Below are 21,445 nucleotides of genomic sequence, written 5' to 3'. Positions count from 1 at the left end.
TTTCATTTAAACTTTCTGTGACGTATTTAAAAGTGTTCCCAACACACTTGTGTTTTGTACAACACACCTGAAAATAAGTTTATCATCAAAAAAGTAAACCTTTTTAATAAAAATCTTTCAATCACCGCCTGTGAACAATCTGTCATAAAATCACTGAAAATTACTTTCAAAAACTGCACTGAAGTGTTTGATAGGTTCAGTAGTTTGTACTATTCACGGTCATAGGACTAAATTTTTTGGTCCCATCTGTCATGTGGATGGAAAATTTGACAGGCCAGCTTGTTTGGCAGGAGGGTGGGGACAAAAGCAAAGGTGAATTAACAGAAGAGAAACCAGAGAGTGGGGCCAGAAAGACACGGAGAAAGGGCAGGCAGAGTGCAGTTGCTACTCAAAGAGGATCTGGTGGACTGAAGTGCATTTGTTTCAATGCAAGAAGTGTAACGTGTAAGGCAGATGAACTTAGTGCTTGGATTAGTACTTGAAACTTTGATGTTGTTGCCATTGCAGAGACTTGGTTAAGGGAAGGACAGGATTGACAGCTTAACGTTCCAGGATACAGATGTTTCAGGGAGGATAGAGGGGGATGTAAAAGGAGTGGGCAGTTGTGCTACTGGTTAAGGAGAATATCACAGTTGTACTGCGGGAGGACACCTCGGAGGGCTCATACAACAAGGCAACATGGGTAAAGCTCAGGAATAGGAAGGGTGTAGTCATAATGTTGGGGGTTTTACTGTAGGCCACCCAACTGCCAGCGGGAGATAGAAGAACAGATATGTAGGCAGATTTTGGCAAGGTATAAAAGTAACAGGGTTGTTGTGATGGGTGATTTTAACTTCCCCTACATTGATTGGGACTCACTTAATGCTTGGGGTGTGGATGGGGCAGAATTTATAAGGAGCATCCAGGAGGTCTTCTTGAAACAGTAAGTAGATAGTCCAACTAGGGAAGGGACCATACTGGACCTGGTATTGGGGAATGAGCCCAGCCAGACGTTTCAGTAGTGGAGCAGTTCGGGAACAGTGACCATAGTTCAGTAAGCTTTAAGGTACTGTTGGATAGAGATAAGTGTAATCCTCAAGTGAAGGTACTAAATTGGGGGAAGGCTAATTACAACATAATTAGGCAGAAACTGAAGAATGTAGATTGGAGCAGATGTTTGAGGGCAAATCAACATCTGGCATATGTGAGGCTTTCAAGTGTAAGTTAATAGGAATTCCAAGACCAACACATTCCTGTGAGGAAGAAGGTAAGAATGGCAAGTTTTGGGAACCTTGGATAATGAGAGATATTGTGAGCCTAGTCAAAGAGGAAAAGGAAGCATTTGTCAAGGCTAGGAGGCTGAGAACACACGAAGCAAGTGTGGGATACAAGGGGATACAAGGAAAGTAGAAAGAAATTTAAGCAAGGATTTAAGAAGGCTAAAGGGGATCACGAAAAGTCATTGGCCAGCAGGATTAAGGAAAATCCCAAGGCTTTTTATCCATATATAAAGAGCAAGAGGGTAGCCAGGGAGAGGGTTGTCCCACTCAAGGACAGGGGAAGGAATCTATGCGTGGAGCCAGAGGAAAGGGCGAGATATTAAATGAGTACTTTGCGTCAGTATTCACCAAAGAGAAAGATTTGGTGGTTGATGAGTTTGGGAAAGTTGTGTCGATATCTTAGGTCATGTTGAGGTCAAAAAGGAGGTGGCATTGGGGTTCTTGAAAAACATTAAGGTAGACAAACCTCCAGGGCCTGATGGGATATACTCCAGAATACTGCGAGAGGCAAGAGAAGAAATTGCTGGGGCCTTGAGAGAAATCTTTGTACCGTCACTGACTACAGAGGAAATCCCAGAGGATTGGAGAATAGCCAATGTTGTTCCTTTGTTTAAGAAGGGTAGCAAGAATAATACAGGTAATTACAGACCAGTGAGCCTTACGCCTGTGGTAGGCAAATTATTGGAGAGGATTCTTCAGACAGAATTTGCTCCCAATTGGAAGTAAGTGGATGTATTAGCAAGGGCAACATGGTTTTGTGAAGGGAAGGTTGCATCTTACTATCTTGATCAAGTTTTTCAAGGAAGCGACGAAGATGATTGATGAGGGTAGGGCAGTGGATATTATGTAACAAGGTATTTGACAAGGTCCCTCATGGCCCCTGGTGCAAAAGGTGAAGTCACATGGGATCAGAGGTGAGCTGGCAAGATAGATACAGAACTGGCTCCGTCATTGAAGACAGTGGAAGGGTGCGTTTCTGAAATGGAGGCCTGTGATAAGTGGCGTTCCTCAGGGACCAGTGCTGGGACCTTTGCTGTTTGTAATATATCTAAATGATTTGGATGAAAATGTAACTGGTTTAATCGGTAAGTTTGCAGATGGCACAAAGGTTGGTGGATTTACAGATAGCGATGAGGACTGTCAGAGGATACAGCAGGATATAGATCAGTTGAAGACTTGGGTGGAGAGATGGCAGATGGAGATTAATCTGGTCAAATGTGAAGTAATGCATTTTGGAAGGTCTAATAAAGATGGGAAATATACAGTAAATGGCAGAATTCTTAAGAGTATTGATAGGCAGAGGGATCTGGGTGTACAGGTAAACAAGTCACTGAAAGTGGCAAAGCACGTGGAGAAGGTAGTTACGAAGACATACAACATGCTCACCTTCAACAGCTGGGGCACTGAGTTTAAAATCGGCAAGTCATGTTGCAGATTTACAGAACCTTAGGTAGGCTGTTCTTGGAATATAGTGGTCAATTCTGGTTGCCACACTACCTGAAGAATGTGGAGGTTTTGGAGAGGGTACAGAAAAGATTTACCAGGATGCTGCCTGGCACGGAGGGTGTTAACTATGAGGAAACTTTGTTTGTTCTCACCGGAATAATGGAGTTTGTGGGGTGACCTGATAGAAGTCTATAAGTTTATGAGGGCATGGACAGAATGGATATTCAGAAGCTTTTTTCCAAGATGGAAGAGTCAATTGCTAGGTGGCATAGGTTTAAGGTGTTAACCACCTTAACCTACACATCTTGGGATACTAAGGGGCAATTTACCATGGCCAATCAACCTAATTTGTACATCTTTGGACTGTGGGAGGAAATCGGAACACCCGGAGGAAACCCATGCAGACATGGAAAGTATAATCTCCACACAGACAGTGACCCAACTGGGAATCGAACTCAGGTTCCTGGCACTGTGATGATGCACCACGGTTAACAAGGACAACATGATTTTGTGAAGGGGAGGTTGCATCTCGCTAACTTGATCAAGTTTTTCGAGGAAGTGACGAAGATGATTGATGAGGGTAGGGCACCATGCCGCTCATACAAGTGCAAGTTACTGTTGTTGAAGGGAGATGCTGGTAATCACAAAAAGACTGCCAATGGGTCCCACTGGTTTCAGTGATTGTGAACTCCTGCTATGATCACAGGGAATTAAGGTTCTAGTCATTGCAGCACTGTTTGGAATGTCTGTGAGGAAAGGAAGAGCTGTGTGCTTTATACAAGATTGTAAAGACTCAGGGGAACCCAGTGCCTTCATTGATCTTTGCAAGGTTTATGAGCTGCTACCTCGTGTGGAACTGCTGAAGAAGGTGGAAATTACAGGAGCACGTGACTAAACATTGGAACTTATCCAGACTGGCAGTCCAACTCCAAAATCGATATTGAGAGAGACAGGAGATTTGTATTAAATCTATCCCTCTGAAAAGAGGAATGTGCCAATTGTCTGCCATCATGCATCCTGTTCAATACCTTCATCAGTCATAGGTTTGATGACATTGTCGAGGATGATCGCAGAATATCTGTCCAAGATATTTTTAAACAATGAGCTAAACAATAGCATTTTGTATTTAATGCCTCCAGTGTATGATTATGATTTTGTCTGCTGGATTTTTTCCAAAAAGATACAGGGTTGTTGAGCACAAGAGCTGTTAGCTACACAAATCTGTTGCTTACTTCCCAATGGGTGAGAAGATTGATAGGCCACATATCCAAACACAATGAGCTGCACTGTGCAATTCATGGGAAATAGGTTTGAGGACATACCTAGAACTTCGGTATTGTTAGTTGCCTCAATTGTTCCCTTTAAGTGCACCACGCTTATCATAGAATCATAGAACCCTACAGTGTAGAAAGAGGCCCTTCGGCCCATCGAGTCTGCACCGAATACAATCCCACCCAGGCCTTACCCCCATATCCCAACATATTATACCCACTAATCCCTCTCACCTCCACATCCCTGCACACTAATGGACAATTTCTTAGCATGGCCAATCAACCTAACCCGCACATCTTTGGACTGTGGGAGGAAACCAGAATACCTGGAGGAAACCCACGCAGAGACGAGGAGAACATGCAAACTCCACATAGACAGTGACCTGAGCTGGGAATCGAACCTAGGACCCTGGAGCTGTGAAGCAGCAGTGCTAACCACTGTGCTACCGTGCCGCCCTAACCTTAGCTTGGCTTAGTCAGTCGCACTTTTACCTAGAATCAGAAGTTTAGGAGTTCCCAGCCCAGAGTTAAACCCAGGCTGAAGTTAACACTTCAGTGGAGTTCTGTACCATCAGAAGAGTCGTCTTTTAAATGACATTATACAAGGGTACCATCTGCTTTCTCAGATGAATGCAAAATGTCGCAGCACTATTTTTGAAGAAGAGGAAAGTTTTCTCCTATCTTGCTCAATATTGACCTCTCTAAGGACCATCTGCATAAGTTGCTGGTGAACCTGCCGCAGTGGAGGGGGGTTTGCCTTTGAAATGATTGGAAAATTCCACTGACAGGAAGGGCTAGAAGATCTCAGCCACTAAATATCTTCCATTAAGGAACTTCCATTGTCCAATCTCTGTTGAGCAGGATATGGTATATATCCACCTGCTACAATGTTCAAGCACATACTTGTGGGCAGTGCATGCCTTACAACAGGCAGAGCACTTCAACAGCAGTTCATCGTCTGAGAAACAATTTGCAACAGGATCATAAAGCAAAAATGAAAGAAACTTGGCCCTGTGCACCACTTCAAAACAATCACTTCTTCTGCTCTTTCTCAAGTCTCAAACTCTCCCTCCTCAAGGATTTATTGATTACCCTTGAATAGGCTTCTACCACCTTTACAGCCGGAATATTCCAGGTGAAATCAACTGGCTATGTGAAAAACAAATATTCCCCCTCAAGTTCTTTTGTCCATTACCTGAAGTCTGTCTCCTCTGGAAATAGTTTCCTCTACCATATATTCCATCAAAATCTTTCTTAATTTTGAACACCTTCATTAAATCTCCCCTTAATCTTTTCTCTTCTCCAAGGAAAACAATAACAGCTTCTCCCATCTCTCTGTAGAACAAACTATCCTTATTCCTGATACCATCCTATCCAACTCCCCATGGTCTTCACATCCTTCCTAAAATACGATACCCAGAATTGGACATTACGCTGCAGCTGATATATAGGCTGGGATTTTTCTGGTACCCCTGTGGCGGGTTCATCCCATGGTGGGTTCCTACCCCGGCGGGTACTTCCTGTGATGGGTTCCCCCCGCTCCCTCTGCAGCGGGTTGTCCCCAATGATATATGTAACAAGCTATTTAATGCCTATTGACATTGGCAGGACTGGAAAATCCCACTAGTAGGTGGGACTGGAAAATTCCAGCCATAAAGTTTCAGTATAACTTCCTTGAATTGTGTTAGGACACTCTCTTAATCTCATTCTTAGGACCTATACTTGAATCATGGCCTCCATTTTCTTTCCTTTTCAAATGCTTTTCCACTATCTTCCTTTCTTAAAATTTCGATAAGACGTGTGTTTAGATTGAGACGGGTGTGCTGCGTGTCAGGTCACCGTGACTGACTGACTCGTTAACTTGGCTTGACTTGTCACAGAAATTCTTGCTACATGACCCCAGACGACACAGCAAGCCAATCCTGTCCAGCTGAATGGCAGTGGAGTGTTTACCAGTGCTCTATGTTAGTAACTGCAGGGTTTTCAGTGGCTGAACTACAGCCAAATACCCCTGTACACTTGAGTGCTTTCATGTACCAGGCCTTCCCAACCTGGACTTTGGTGGGATATGCCCCTGCAGGGAGAGAGCACACAATCTGGCCAAAATCTTTCATCCTTGTCTGCGTTGGTGATTCTCTGAGTGAATGGAGTTTTGTCGAGAACTGCCAAATTTTCCGTTGTTGTTCACAACAGGTCCTGCCATGGACACCACTGGAGAATTCCAACCCTCTTATATCAGGAGTGCTGGACGTAGTAATTTGGCATTCCAATTGGGATGGTAGCATAGCAGTGATGTTACTGGGCTAGTAACACTAAAGCCCAGGCTAATGCTCTGGGAGTACAGGTTCAAAGCCCACCACGGAGGCTGGTGGAACTTAAACTCTGTTCATAAATCTGGAATATAAAACTAGTCTCAGTGATGGTGACCATGGCAACGATCATCAGTTGCATTAGGGAAGGAAATCTGTTGTCCTTACCTGGTCTGGCCTACATGTGACTCCAGACTCACACTAATGTGGTTGACTCTGAAAAACTCCTGAAATAGCTTCACAAACCACTCAGTTCAAGGGCAATTGGGGATGAACAACAAAAACTCTCAGTGATGCCCATATCCCGTGAAAGAATTAAAAAAAGACTCTTTCTGGTAAATCTCTTCACAGATCCTGGGTCCTCTCATCAAAACTTGTCCCCAGAAATACCACAGTCTAGTTGAGGGTAAATTATTTTGATACCGGTTTATCACAACTCCCTGCCTTTGTACAGTATTCCTCTATTTATAAAGCCCAGGATCTCATGTGCTTTATTAACTGCTTTGTTCACCTGGCTGACCCCCAAAGGACTCCCAAAGTTATGCTTATTCTGTCCTACTTCTTACTGTATAAATGTTTCTGCATGCAGACACCTTGCTGTTTACTGACTGCTTGCAACAGGGGGGAGCCCGGAATCTTAACCTTACAGCATCACTTAAAGCTAGTCTGTGTCTTTTTAAAGGGGTTGTAGTTGGGGTAAGTGCTGGGAAGTAAGTAGGAAGTTAATCTGTCCTCAGAATCAGTGGGGGAATTGTATTAGCTCAGTTGGTTGGATAGCTGGTTTATGATGTGTGGCGACGATTTCAGCACAGGTTCAATTCCTGTACCGATAACTTCCATACCCGTCTTCTCAACCTTGCTTGAGGTGTAGTGATCCTTAGGTTAAATTACCACCACTCAGCTCTGCCACTCAAGCAGAAAGCAACCTATGGTCACCTGGGATGATGTGGCATTACCTTTAGCTTTCACAGTTTAACATAGGACAGAGCACACTCCCAGTTATTTGGACACTGCACTGGGAGCCTTGTTGCAGGAAGTGTAAATAAGGAGCGATGTCCTCTATCCACAGCAGTACAGAATGTCCTCCGAACACATGATCAAAAGGAAAGATGGCCATGGAGGTCAATGCCAAGCATCAAGCCCTGAAGACCTGCAGAGTGTGGCAGAAAAAGTCCAAAGACCTCACAATGGTGTTCAAGGTCAGTGAATGTGTTTGCAAATGCCACATCCTACCAACTGCACTAAGAGCCTCCGCCACTGCTCAGGCTATCACACCTGCTCACTCACCCAGCAACAATCTCTATCAATCTGCTCTCATAGTTCACATGCATCGTTCTACCTCACCCTCATACACACAATACTGCTGCAAGCCTCACCACCATGTCCCACACATGCAGCTAGTTATTCAACCATGACAGGAGAGATGATAGAAATTGTGTTTGTATTTTTTGGAATGTGAAGGGTTAATGAATGATTGAATAAAAATGTTTAGAATTTTGCCAGGAATTGTTACGGTAGACAAGTGGAGGGAAAGTCTGTCTGCTGGTTAGGGATTTTAGCTCATGGGGCCAAAGCGTAGCCCCATTCAGGAGATAAGTTAAGAAATATTTAAGCTGGGAGTAGTGTCTGACCTCACCCTTCCGAATGAAAACATAAATTAAGCAAGTTCCACACATGCTGCAGACTTACTGAGTGTTCCCAGCATTTTCTGTTTTAATTTCAGATTTCCAGCATCAGCAATAATTTGCTTTTCGATAAACATTGCAGCTGGAAAGCCAAGGTTAAAATGAACGTGTTTTTCAAAATAAATCGGTCGATAAGAACAAAGTCAGGTTTGGTGAAATCCAGCTTTCTGAAACTTGAAGATATGAGTTCACCTCGGGATTTAACACCGCCAGTGATACCCACCCCCGGACTTTAGAAGCCAATCAGAGGTTAGGTGCTGAGTATCCGTGAGCTAACCCAATACAGAGGGCAACACAGCCCCGTTCTTGTCCAATGGCCCACATACAAATCTGCACTTATTGGCAGGGGTCACTGGCAGGGATCAGAAGCTCTGGGTCATGGGGCACTCTGATAACACTGCCCATGTCTGCCAATGGCAAGCTGTGAACAAACCCTGGCATTAGATCCAGGATCTGTGCTAGGCCTCAGGGGAACAAACGGCGTCAGACACTACTTCCAGATGAAATTTAATAAAGACAAAAACTCTGATTTCAATCTGTGCCATTTGATTACTAATGTGGAGTCAGACTTCCTAGCAGCCCTGAACATGTCTCCACAGGCAGGGCCTACCCCTGTGGAAAGTTACCACCAGTCATTCCCTACAATGCAGCAGAATTTTTATATTTGGTTGAACATTAAAGAAATACAGTTACATAATTGGTCTGAAATGAATGTTTCATTAATGACTTTGAGTGCCAAGTTTCCCAAGAATTGTTTGAGATTAATTATGACTCCCGGAGCCAGGGCGAGGTTAAAAATCCCCTGGCCTGGCAATGCTTCATAATCAGGCTTGCTGATTGACAGTCTGGCCAGTGACCTGGGAACAGCCCATCTGACTTGGAAGTAATCAACCTCAGCTTTTACTGCAAGTTCTCACCACTGATCATGCACTTGTTGGCTGCACCAGTTTAGTCAATATTTGGAGCATCGTCACAGCAAAGGAGAAGGCCATTTGCCCCATTGTGTCCCCACTAGAATTCCTAAGGAACAAAACATATACTGCAATTCCCTTGTCCCAAACTTCACCTCCCACCCATCCCACGACCACTGCTACCACCAGCAAAATCCCATTTTCTAGCTCTTGGTCCATAGCCCTGGAAGTCACAGCACCTCAGATTCATCCCCAGAGGTCTTTTAAATGATGGGGGTTCCCCTCTGCCACCCTTTCAGGAAGCAAGTTCCCGACCCCGCCCAAACTCTGGGTGAACACAACTTTACCTCATTTCCCCATTAATGCTTCCACCAATCACTTCCCATTGACACCCCCCCAGTCATTGACTTCTCATTTTGAAAACTACTTCAGCATCAATTCCTCACAATCGGGGGGTGGGGGTGGGGGTGGGGTTAACAGCCTTTTACAGTTGTTCTCGAAAAAACACAGGAAGAAGTCTCACAACACCAGGTTAAAGTCCAACAGGTTTATTTGGTAGTAAATCCACTAGCTTTCGGAACACTGCTCCTTTGTCAGGTGAGTGGGGAGTTCTGATCACAAACAGGGCATATAAAGGCGCACACAGTTTACAGAATACTGACTAGAATGCGAGTCTTTACAGCTAATCAAGTCTTAAAGGTGCAGACAATGTGAGTGGAGATAGCATTAAGCATAGGTTAAAGAGATGTGTATTGTCTCCAGACAGAATAGTAAGTGAGATGTTGCAAGTTCAGGCAAGTCATGGGGGTTACAGATAGTGTGACATGAACCCAAGATCCCGGTTGAGGCCATCCTCATACGTACGGAACTTGGCTATCAGTTTCTGCTCAGCAGTCGTGTGCCGTGAAGGCTGCCTTGGAGAACGCTTACCCAAAGATCAGAGGCTGGATGCCCATGACGGCTCAAGTGTTCGCCAACAGGAAGAGAACAGTCTTGCCTGGTGATTGTCGAGCAGTGTTCATCCATCTGTTGTAGCGCCTGCATACCTTCCTGTTGGCGAACACTTCAGCGGTCACGGGCATTCGGCCTCTGATCTTCGAGTAAGCATTCTCCAAGGCAGCCTTCGCAACACACCAAAGCGCAGGGATAGCCAAGTTCCGCACACGTGAGGACGGCCTCAACCAGGATCTTGGGTTCATGTCACACTATCTGTAACCCCCATGACTTGCCTGGGCTTACAACATCTCACTGCCCTGTCTGGAGACAATACACATCTCTTTAACCTAAGCTTAATGCTATCTCCACTCACACTGTCTGCACCTTTAAGACTTGATTAGCTGTAAAGACTCACATTCTAATCAGTATTCTGTAGTGTGTCTTTATATGCCCTGTTTGTGATCAGAACTCCCCACTTACCTGATGAAGGGGCAGAGCCCCGAAAGCTAGTGGCGTTTATGACCAAAGAAACCTGCTGGACTTTAACCTGGTGTTGTGAGACTTCTTACTCAGTTTACCCCAGTCTAATGCCAGCATCTCCATATCTAGGTAAAACACCCAGAATTAATGGGGAATCTTGCAGGTGACAAACCCCTGATAAAACAATAAAATTTTCTTTGATCTCTTTTGTGCTTTAACTGGAACAATACTGGATATGAGGTGGTAAATTGGCACCAGGATAATCCAATAGGGAATTGGCATCAGTGCCCCACATGATGGTCATGCCGTCTGCACAATGGCAGCAATGTGGGGGGGGGTTGGAGTGAGGGGTGTGATTGTGGGCAGGAGGTCATGTGATGAATCCTCCACTGTCAATAACTCTACCCACTGCTATACACTTGAAGGCGTTGTATGCTTATGGGCCATTGACCCCTCAGCTATGACAGTATGCTAGGAGATAGGGGTCACTGCAGAGTGTGAGGAGATGGGGGTCACAGGGAGTGTGAGGAGATGGGGGATCACAAGGACTATGACGAGATGGGGGATTGCAGGGAGTGTGAGGAGATGGGGGTTCATGTGAAGCGTGAGGAGGTGGGGAATCATGGAGAATGTGAGGAGATGGGGGATCATGGGAAGCGTGAGGAGATGGGGGTCACGGGGAGTGTGAGGAGATGGGGGATCACGGGGAGTGGGAGGAGATGGGGATCACGGGGAGTGGGAGGAGATGGGGGATCATGGGGAGTGGGAGGAGATGGGGGATCACGGGGAGTGGGAGGAGATGGGGGATCACAAGGACTATGACGAGATGGGGGATTGCAGGGAGTGTGAGGAGATGGGGGTTCATGTGAAGCGTGAGGAGGTGGGGAATCATGGAGAATGTGAGGAGATGGGGGATCATGGGAAGCGTGAGGAGATGGGGGTCACGGGGAGTGTGAGGAGATGGGGGATCACGGGGAGTGGGAGGAGATGGGGGATCACGGGGAGTGGGAGGAGATGGGGACCATGGGGAGTGTGAGGAGATGGGGATTACGGGGAGTTTGAGGAGATGGGGATTACGGGGAGTGTGAGGAGATGGATGATGACGGGGAGTTTGAGGAGATGGGGGATTACGGGGAGTGTGAGGAGATGGGAGATTATGGGGACTGTGAGGAGATGGGGATTACAGGGAGTGTGAGGAGATGGGGGATTATGGAGAATGTGAGGAGATGGGGGATCACGGGAAGCGTGAGGAGATGGGGGATCACGGGGAGTGGGAGGAGATGGGGGATCACGGGGAGTGGGAGGAGATGGGGGACCATGGGGAGTGGGAGGAGATGGGGGACCATGGGGAGTGTGAGGAGATGGGGATTACGGGGAGTTTGAGGAGATGGGGATTACGGGGAGTGTGAGGAGATGGATGATGACGGGGAGTTTGAGGAGATGGGGGATTACGGGGAGTGTGAGGAGATGGGGGATTATGGGGAGTGTGAGGAGATGGGGATTACGGGGAGTGTGAGGAGATGGGGATTACGGGGAGTTTGAGGAGATGGGGGATTATGGGGACTGTGAGGAGATGGGGATTACGGGGAGTGTGAGGAGATGGGGGGGCCACTCTGTGAGGAGGTGGGACGTGATTTTCTTTTCCTTCATTCTTCTGTAAGATGTGAGTGTTCCTGTCAAAACCAACATATTTTGCCCATCCTTAATTGGCTTTGAACTGAATTAGACCATTTCAGAGGGCAGTTAAGGGCCAACTATATTGACGTGGGTTTGGAGTTGCATGTAGGCCAGAGCCAGTAACAATGGCAGGTTTCCTTCCCTAAAGGTTGTTTGTGAACCAACTGGGTTTTGATGAAATAAATCGATATTAGTTTTTACAATCACCGTTACCGAGACAAGCTGGCTTTATATTCCAGCTGCTGTAGTAGAATGTGAACCATTTTCTCAGAACATTAGACCAGGTCTCTGGATTATTTGTTGGATAACATTCCCAATGTACCACTGCCTCACCTGGAATTGGAGGAAATGGTGATTTTCCCCTGGGATGTGAGGAGTCAATTTGGACACAATCTTTTATGAGAGGACTGGAGCAAAATGGGCTTTGCACATGGAAAATTGAAAACTGGCACATTATGGAGTGGCACAATGGCACAGTGGTTAGCACTGCTTCCTGACAATACCAGGGAAATAGGTTCAATTCCCGCTTTGGGTGACAGTGTGAATGCTGTTTGCACGTTCTCCCTGTGCCTGTATGGGATTCCTCCAGATGCTCCAGGTTCCTCCCACAGTCCAAAAACTGAAGGTTAGGTGGATTGTTCATAGTAAAATTGCCCTTTAGTGTCCCAAGTTATGTAGGTTAGATGGATTAATCATGATAAATGTATGAGGTTATGGAGAAAGGACAGAGGAGAGGGCCTGAGTAAAGTACTCTGTCACAAATTGGTGCAGACACAATTGGTGAAATGGTCTCATTCTGCACTGTAGGGATTCTATGTTTCTATGATTGTCTATGATAGCACTTTGGTTTCCAATTTAATAAAATAACTCATTTCCTGATGAATTGGCATCTGGATGTTGACAGCCTGCTTTTGACTTTAAGCAACATTTGGTTAATTTTCGATATTTTGATTGGAAGTGTCTGCCTCTGAATCAATAGTGTGTGCGTGGAAATCGCTGAGCTGTCCTTTGATAGACAGTGAAGTTGATGTTAGTAATTATTTAACCTATAGATCTTCCTTTATTCCTCCAGGAGAAAGTTGTTTTATAGTATTTCCCATGTCAGGGTATAGATTTTATCCTCTGTCTATACTCCACTTCCAGTGTCTTACATCTGTTGATCTTCATTACAAACCACTCATTTATCTCTTTACTATCCCTGGAATGAAACATTGCACATTTATTGCTTCAAAAGTGCTTCGCACAGATTCTCATTCAGCAGCCGAAGCTTTAATCATCCTTCATTATTTTGTTTTGTTCCCCAGTTTTAGTCTGTCAATGGTGTGAGATATTGGTGCTGGAGAAGGTACATTTTCTTTTTTACTGCTTCCACAGCAGTGATCGATTGCATACGGTTTGAGGCACAATAAAGTTGCCTCTACTCTCCAATCACTAACCCCCTCCTACTGCCCGCCAAAGACTACCTCAGTCACGGTTTCTATTTAGACCCTCAGCTTCAGAATGGGACATTTGTCCATTCCCCACACTATGTTTCAGCCTCTCTGAACATTAATGTTTCACCCTACCCAGCTTGTAAAATGAACATGATGGATCTTTTTTTACCGCTGTAAGTTCAGGTCAGTTACACCTCCAGGATTTTGTTCAACTGAAATATAATTCAGTTTCATTATTTTCAACTAAATCATGAGTGGAATTTTAAAACTTTTGCATCTGGAGTTTTATACATTCTTTCCTTGACTTTGGTTGGGGTACTGGTCACTGTTACCTTCCACACTAGGCCATTCGTTAAGTTACAAGAATGAATGCTCACTGACTATTCAACTATAAAGGCATCTCAGTCAATCCTATCCTCAGCCAACAGAATCATAGGGATATACAACACAGAAACGAGCCCTTCAGTCTAACTCATCCATACCAACCAGGTTCCCTAAACAGAACTCATCCCATTTGCCTGCGTTTGGCCCATTTACCTCTAAACCTTTGCCATCCATGTACCTGTCCAAATGTATTTGGAATGTTTAAATTGTACTCACCTCTATCTGTTCAGTTAAGCACTTGCTGACTTGGGTCATTGAGTGCCAGTAAGGAGAAAGGATTCTGGTTCTTTTCCTTCCCTATCCCCGGGCACACAATCTAATTTTACTGGCCTTCCCCTTGTGGCTGCCCTCTTCCTATCCCTCAACCTATGTCCCACTGCTATCTAACGGCAGTGAAGGTTTGCAACTCAGAAGCAAGCTTGCTGAGTGATCAGAATAGATGGCTGAGACGATGAAGCATTGGGAATTATTAAGAGTGTTTAAAGTTGCAAGCTTTGGACATTTCTAAAATTATATGAGATGCTGAGAGGTAGTTTCCCCATACGGGAGAGTCTAGGACCAGGGGGCATAATCTCAGGGTAAGGGATCGCCCATTTAAAGCTGAGTTGAGGAGGAATTTCTTCTCCGAGTGCAGAGGGCTGCAGAAGCTGGGTCATTAAATATGTTCAAGGCTGAGATAGATAGATTTTTAATCAGTCAGGAAAGTGAGGGTTATGGGGATAAAGCAGAAAAGTGGACCCATACAGGATCTGAGAGCTTGTCCAGGTACCCCACCCGGGCCAGTCGCTTTCCTTGGGTTGAACTTTGAGAAGGCTACTCTGACATTTGCAATGGTGACCTCAGATACAGGTTCATCCGAGGGTGCAGGGTCAATGTTGGAGACACGCAGGGCGATTATGAAGCTTACCTTTCAGCCCAACTGTTCCTTGCCAGTGTCTCAGGTTTCAACTCGTTAACTTTTTAGGACAATCTGTCAACTCCATGGTCACTTTTTACCCCAACCAGTTCTATTAAAACTGAACCCAAAATCACAACACTGCCATGGTGGGATCGAACTTACATTTACTAAATCAATAACTTCACCATTACATACCCAACAGCACATTCCAAACCTACGACCTCTACCAGCCAGAAGGACAAGATCAGCAGATACATGGAAACACCATTACCTGGATGCTCTCCCCAGACCAATCACCATCCCGACTTGGAAATATACCGACATTCCTTCACTGTCACTGGGTCAAAATCTTGGAACTCCCTCCCTAATGGCACTGTGGTTAGCCCAATGGAATTTTATGCGTCCACCTGAACAGGTTAAGACATAAAGGATTATTTCACCACCCCTTGCATTCAGCTATGCTTCTCTCTCTATTTCACACTGAGCAACATGGTAGCACAGTGGTTAGCACTGCTGCCACACAGCGCCAGGGACCTGGATTCAATTCCAGCCTTGGGTCACTGTCTGCGTGGAATTTGCACATTCTCCCTGTGTCTGTGTGGGTTTCACCTCAGCAACTGCTGCTGTTCAGGAAGCTCACCGCCACTTCTCAAAGGAGAAGTAGGGATAAGCAATAAATGCTAGTTTAGACAGTGACGCTCACATCCCATGGAAGAATGAAAAACAAAGTTTACTCTGTTAATGATGTGGCTCTGGTGTTGCTAAATGGGACACCGATTCATAGCAGAATGGTTAGAAAAAATGACCATAATGTGGAATGCTATGGCTGTTGTACTGGGGCTAATACAGTGGATTATATTAATTCATAGTGTAAAACAGGAATGTGGCCCAGAAGCTTAATGGCAGTTGGATGTGAGTGACTTTTGCACCATAGTGCATAGGGTAGAGAGTGGGGTCAATGGGTGCTATTCGGATTGGCGGATGGTGACTAGTGGAGTGCCCCAGGGGTCGGTGCTGGGGCCTCAGCTATTTACCATTTATATAGATGATCTGGAGGAGGGAACCGAGTGTAGGGTGTAAATTGGTGGAAAGGCAAATTGTGCGGAGGGTGTGGAGAGTCTACAGAAGGATCTAGATAGGCTGGGCGAATGGGCCAGGAAATGGCAAATGGAATTTAATGTTGGCAAGTGCGAGGTGGTCCACTTTGGTAGGAATAATGGTAGGAAGGATTATTACTTACGTGGAGAAAAACTGCAGCAGGCGACGGTGCAGAGGGACCTCGGGGTCCTTGTGCATGAGTCGCAAAAACCCAGCTTGCAGGTGCAGCAGGTGGTCAGGAAGGCAAATGGGATGCTGGCCTTCATAGCGAGGGGGATTGAATATAAAAGTAGGGAGGTCTTGCTGCGGCTGTATAGGGCATTGGTGAGGCCGCAGTTGGAGTACTGTGTGCAGTTTTGGGCGCCGTACTTACGCAAGGATATTTTGGCCTTGAAGGGAGTGCAGAGGAGGTTTACTAGGCTGATGCCGGAGTTGAGGGGGTTGAGCTATGAGGAGAGGCTGAATAAATTAGGCTTGTACTCGTTAGAGTTTAGAAGAATGAGGGGAGATCTCATTGAGACGTATAAGATGATGAATGGGATGGATAGGATAGAGGTGGAGAGACTCTTCCCGCTCAGAAAGGACAGTAGGACTAGGGGGCACAGCCTCAAGATAAAGGGGGGGGCGGTTTAGAACGGAGTTGAGGAGGAACTTCTTCACTCAAAGGGTGGTGAATCTCTGGAATTCTCTGCCCGTTGAAGTGGTGGAGGCTACCTCACTAAATATTTTTAAGATGCGGGTTGATGGGTTTTTGATAAGAGAGGGGATTAAGGGTTATGGGGAGAGGGCGGGAATGTGGAACTGAGCCACGACAGATCAGCCATGATCTTATTGAATGGCGGGGCAGGCTCGAAGGGCTAGTTGGCCTACTCCTGCTCCTATTTCTTATGTTCTTATGTTCTTAGTAGCTGTATTGTTTAGGCAGGTGGAGAATAGGGAATAGAGCAAATCACTAAACTTGGGAAGATTCTTTGCAATGTATCAGAACAACTCATTGCTTTGTTTAGAGTCTGGATTAAGATACAGATTACCTTAAGGTGAGAGCTTCACTGCTCTGACACGGTTGTTACTTCATCCCTTGTCCAGATTTTAAATACATGTTCTTTTATATCATAGAATCCCTAAAGTGCAGAAGGAGACCATTCATCCATTGATTCTGTACCAACTCTCTGAAAGAGCCCCTTATCCAGGCACCCACTCCTAGCCTCCACCCCATACCCACACTTTTACCATAGATAGTCCAGTTAACCTACACATGCTAGGACACAAAGGAGAAATTTAGCATGGCCAATCCACCTAATTTGAACATCTTTGGCCTATGAGCGGGAAACAAAATACCTGGAGGAAACCCACACAGACACAGGGAGAATGTGCAAATTCCACGCAGACAGTGACCCAAGGCTGGAATTGAATCCAGGTCCCTGGCGCTGTGAGGCAGCAGTGCTAACCACTGTGCTACCGTGTTGCTCAGGGTGAAATAGAGAGAGAAGCATAGCTGAATGCAAGGGGTAGTGAAATAATCCCTTATGTCTTAACCTGTTCAGGTGGACGCATAAAATTCCATTGGGCTATTTTTAGGTGCTGTGCCTGCCACACAGTTTGTTTTAACCCTTATACGATGGACAAAGAACAGTGAGTAGACTTCTTGTTAATACAACAAACATTTATTTAAAACACAGAACCATTAATCACCCAACAATAAGTTATCTTATAAAAAATACTGAAGTCCAAGACCAGCACAAGACCTTGACTTAACTTCACGTGACTAGCAAATACCCAAGCAGATATTAGCCTTTGCCTATACACTAGCCTCAATCATCCTCTACCTAACCTAATCCTTTGATCAAATCTAGAAGAGTAGGCTTGGTCTTCCTTCCTTCTTGGGTGTGGTGGCTCTCCTCACGCTGGTTGTTGCTGGTAATGGTCACGGTTTTTTTTTGTTTTTATTCCAATTCAATCAAATCAAGTCCAATTCAGAGTCCCAACAAGTTGAGACATTCCAATCTAAGCTGGCAAGACAGGGCTCTCACCTCCTGTCTTGGGCTTGATCTACATGATCCAAGCTGATTGGAGTAGGCATAGCTCCTCCTCCAAGGCTTGATCTCATTTGCATCTTAGCCAAAAGGCCGAGATGCCGCTTTTAAAAATTGCTTCAAATGAAGCTAAAATGTAACCTAATGACTTTAACCGAGTACAGCATGTCAATACTACACTTGATCTAAGCCAAAAGGCCGTGCATGATGGCCACCACTGTTGTGGCTTGTTCATGGGGTCACAGAGGGAGAGAGAGAGAGAGAGCACTTCTGTTGTGCAGAAGCTTTTATCCTTCCCTGGGCAGTGTCCTGATTCTTGTCAACCAATCGATCAGGGTTTGATCACCCCGATCGATAAGAGCCCAATTAGGTGCTGCCACACCGGTCTCCGGATGTGTACCCAACGTCCATGCCTGTAGGTGCTGGAGGCACATCGGTCGCATACTTCCCTCCCAAATAAGAGGTTAAGGTAAACAAGTATGTTTGACCAGAAAGTATCCATTGTCTTTGGGATGGCTTATGTCCTGTGTATTCAGTTGTCTGAGCTGCAACCTGTTTATCTCTGTCTTTCAGGCTGCAGCCTGCTGTTTTAGTTCTTGCCCAATTGTCTCAGAGTGCTTTACAAATTGCCATTTTAGCTGGCCCATTTGGCCACAGTCCCCCCTTTGATCTTGAACGCGAAGCGCGATGGATCACAAACTCCGGACCAGAATCTGTCAGGAATCCCCCAGTCATCCAACAGTCAAGGAAGGCCTAGGCATTGGCACGTACAGTAATAATACATCCCTCTAACATACTTACATTCCAGAAGCTACAGACAACAACACTCCATAAATACAAACAATCACACATTCTAAACACCTTTATTACAATAAGCTAATTACAAACCAACATTCAAACAACAAACCATTACAATAAATATTCGTGAGTCCAGGGTACATTCCGATATTAAGATTTTCAACTGTCCCTTGTTGTCCATTAGTGCAAAGTGCAATCCGGAGGGTTCTCTAAACATTCTGCTAATGAATTAGAGGGGGCCGTGATCCGAAGGCGGACCCCACATCTTGTCATTGTGTCAAACCACAAATGGCTGGGATATGAAAAGTTCATCTTGCTTGGGGTGTCCTGCGTGCTTATCCTGATGATGAGGCCGATGAGGTAGATCCCAGGTTGCATCTTTTTGTCATCCGCCGTTGTCCTAAGGAGATCAGTGTAATTTCTGCTGTTATCGAGTCTAATATTTGATATATATACATGTATTTAAACTGTCCAAGCCCCCCCGCCCCGTGTTTTTTTCTGAAGCTGCATTAAATTCAGATAATCCACTTGCAAAAGATTTGATTCCCAAGTGGCAATGTTCTGTTCAAAGGACCACGCCACCTGATGAAAGTACAACAAATGACATTTGATTTTTAAAAATCAGAAAACAGTTTTCAAGAAATGGGTTTTAAAATAACTGACCATCAGTTTGCTTTTGAAGAGTCTTGCAATAAGTTATGCAAAAAGGCTGCTGTGTAGAGAGATCTTTCATTACTTTTTGGTGGCAAGGAAAATGACTCAAAAGTAACTGGATACATTGCTGGTAATATTCAACTCGCGATCTCAATCCCGTGACAAACATTCCATGCCGTTTTTCCAACTGAAGACACTTAAACTCATTAAAAGCCACATGGCTCACTTTATAATGAAATGTTCAATCCTTATAATGAGTTAATCAAGTCAACAACTGGATAACAAGATTAATCATGGTGAAAATGGTTTTATAACATTTTAACATAAAGGCAAAGCAAATTTCATCAGATACTGCTTTCTGCGGTTCCAGGAGCAATTTTAGGAACAAGATTTGATGTATATATATCAAATTTTAGGGAGGTTGATCCTGAATGAGGCAGAAATGCTTCTCTTGCTTTGATCAGTCATAGTCCCTGGTATGAGCAGCCTCCGTAACCACCACCACCACTGTAGTAGTATCCACCTTGGCCTTTGTACCCATCCGAATAGCTATCCCAGTCTCCTGTATCAAACCAGCCTCTGCTGCTATAGCCACCGCTCCCATCACTATCCCAATAGCCACCTCCTACCCTTCTCCTGTGGCCACTGTTATATAGCCGCCTCGACCGTACCAATGGCCACCTCCAGACCTTTTCTTGGCATGTCCCACTGAGATCTGACGCCCATTGAGGGATTTTCTGTTCATTGCCTGCAGCATGTCCCTGCCGTCCCCTGGATTTTTGGAAGTGATGAAGCTGAAACCGCAGAATGCCATGGTGTCTGTGTCTTTAATCACTTTCACCTCAGAGATTTGCCCGTACTTGGAGAAAACCTCTTTCAGGGACTGCTCGTCTGTGTTGAAGTTTAGGCCACTAATGAACAACTTTCCTTCTTCAGTCATGGTGGTGGGATTGCTGCGTAGTTAACTGTGTGGAACTCTAGGAGCTGGCCTAACTGGTGGAACCAGTGGTCCTGGTGGTCTCGGAGATCGCGTATATGGTGGTGGATATCTCCTATAATCTCGGGTGAAGTGTTCTGTCTGCCCGCAATTAAAACATGTTCCTCTATTTCTCCCTGGGGCTGCTATGTAAGGTGGAGCTGTCCCTCTCTGGTGTTGGAGATCCTCTCTCCCCTCGTTTCTCCATACTGGTTTCTATCTAACCCTCATTGGAAGCATTCTCGCCTCTCTTTCTGACTGTGACATTGGAGGCCCCTGAACTTCCTGTTCCCAGACTCGAGCGAACCGTCGGAGAACCCATGCTTCATTGTGTGTGGTCTCTGTGGGGTCAAAATTAGCACAGGCTTTCTTGCCTTCCTCTGTGGTGTGCGAGACTAATGTCCTAGCCCATTTGCATAAATCAGCCTCATTTAATCTAGCCCGATCTAATTCCCTATAAACTCCCATGAAGTGGATCCACAAACAACCAGCAAAGACAATCAGATGTTACCCTTTCCTTTGTCTACATTTATTTAACCCATCTACAGGATCCCCTTTATTAAACCCTACACCAGTCAATATCGCTTCCTTAATTTCGTTTAAGATTTCTTCCCCGACATTTTGAGGGACTGGCAAGGCAGACTGTGCAGACTTGCTCAAGCACATGACTATCAGCTTCACTTCTTCCTTTTCATCTCGCCCATGCATTATCATCTGCTGCCTAACATCCTCAAAGAAACTGTGTGAATCAGCCGATGGCTCAAATGTTGTGATTTTATTTGTGATTTTGGCCAATTGTGCCACTGTAAAGAGGGTTGTGTATGTAACAGCTGGGGCCTGAGACTGCCCTACCCAGCTTTCAGTCGTTACTGGGTACATCGGTACTGAAGGTGAATGTGGGGGCATGGTAGGTATGACTTCCCCGAGGAAAGATGGTGGTGGACCCCAATGCTTGGTTTGTGCAATGTAAAGTCTAGCATTCTCCTCTAACTCTCCCCAATCCGCATTCTCTATCTCCTCTTCCTCTACTGTCCCAAAGGTACACACAAATCTGTTCTGAACCGATAATAAGGATCCTAGCCATGAAATATCTCACTGGCATTTGGAGTGGTCAGCGGTTGCCTGTTTCTGTTCTTTACTGGCTTGATGTAGTGCTTTTATTGCTGCCTGCAGATCAGTGAGCTTGGCTTCCAATCA

The 21,445-nt window shown here is 45.2% G+C and overlaps 1 pseudogene; it reads right to left on the bottom strand.

The window, feature by feature from the left end:
* Nucleotides 1-3,713: 3,713 nt before the first annotated feature.
* On the bottom strand, nt 3,714-20,212 carry LOC145344355 (cold-inducible RNA-binding protein B pseudogene; annotated as a pseudogene).
* Nucleotides 20,213-21,445: the final 1,233 nt, after the last annotated feature.

The sequence above is a fragment of the Carcharhinus amblyrhynchos genome, chromosome 6 (assembly GCF_965287045.1).
Source record: "Carcharhinus amblyrhynchos chromosome 6, sCarAmb.v2.hapA, whole genome shotgun sequence".
NCBI classification, from domain to species: Eukaryota; Metazoa; Chordata; class Chondrichthyes; order Carcharhiniformes; family Carcharhinidae; genus Carcharhinus; species Carcharhinus amblyrhynchos.
This window is presented reverse-complemented; position numbering and strand designations above follow the sequence as displayed.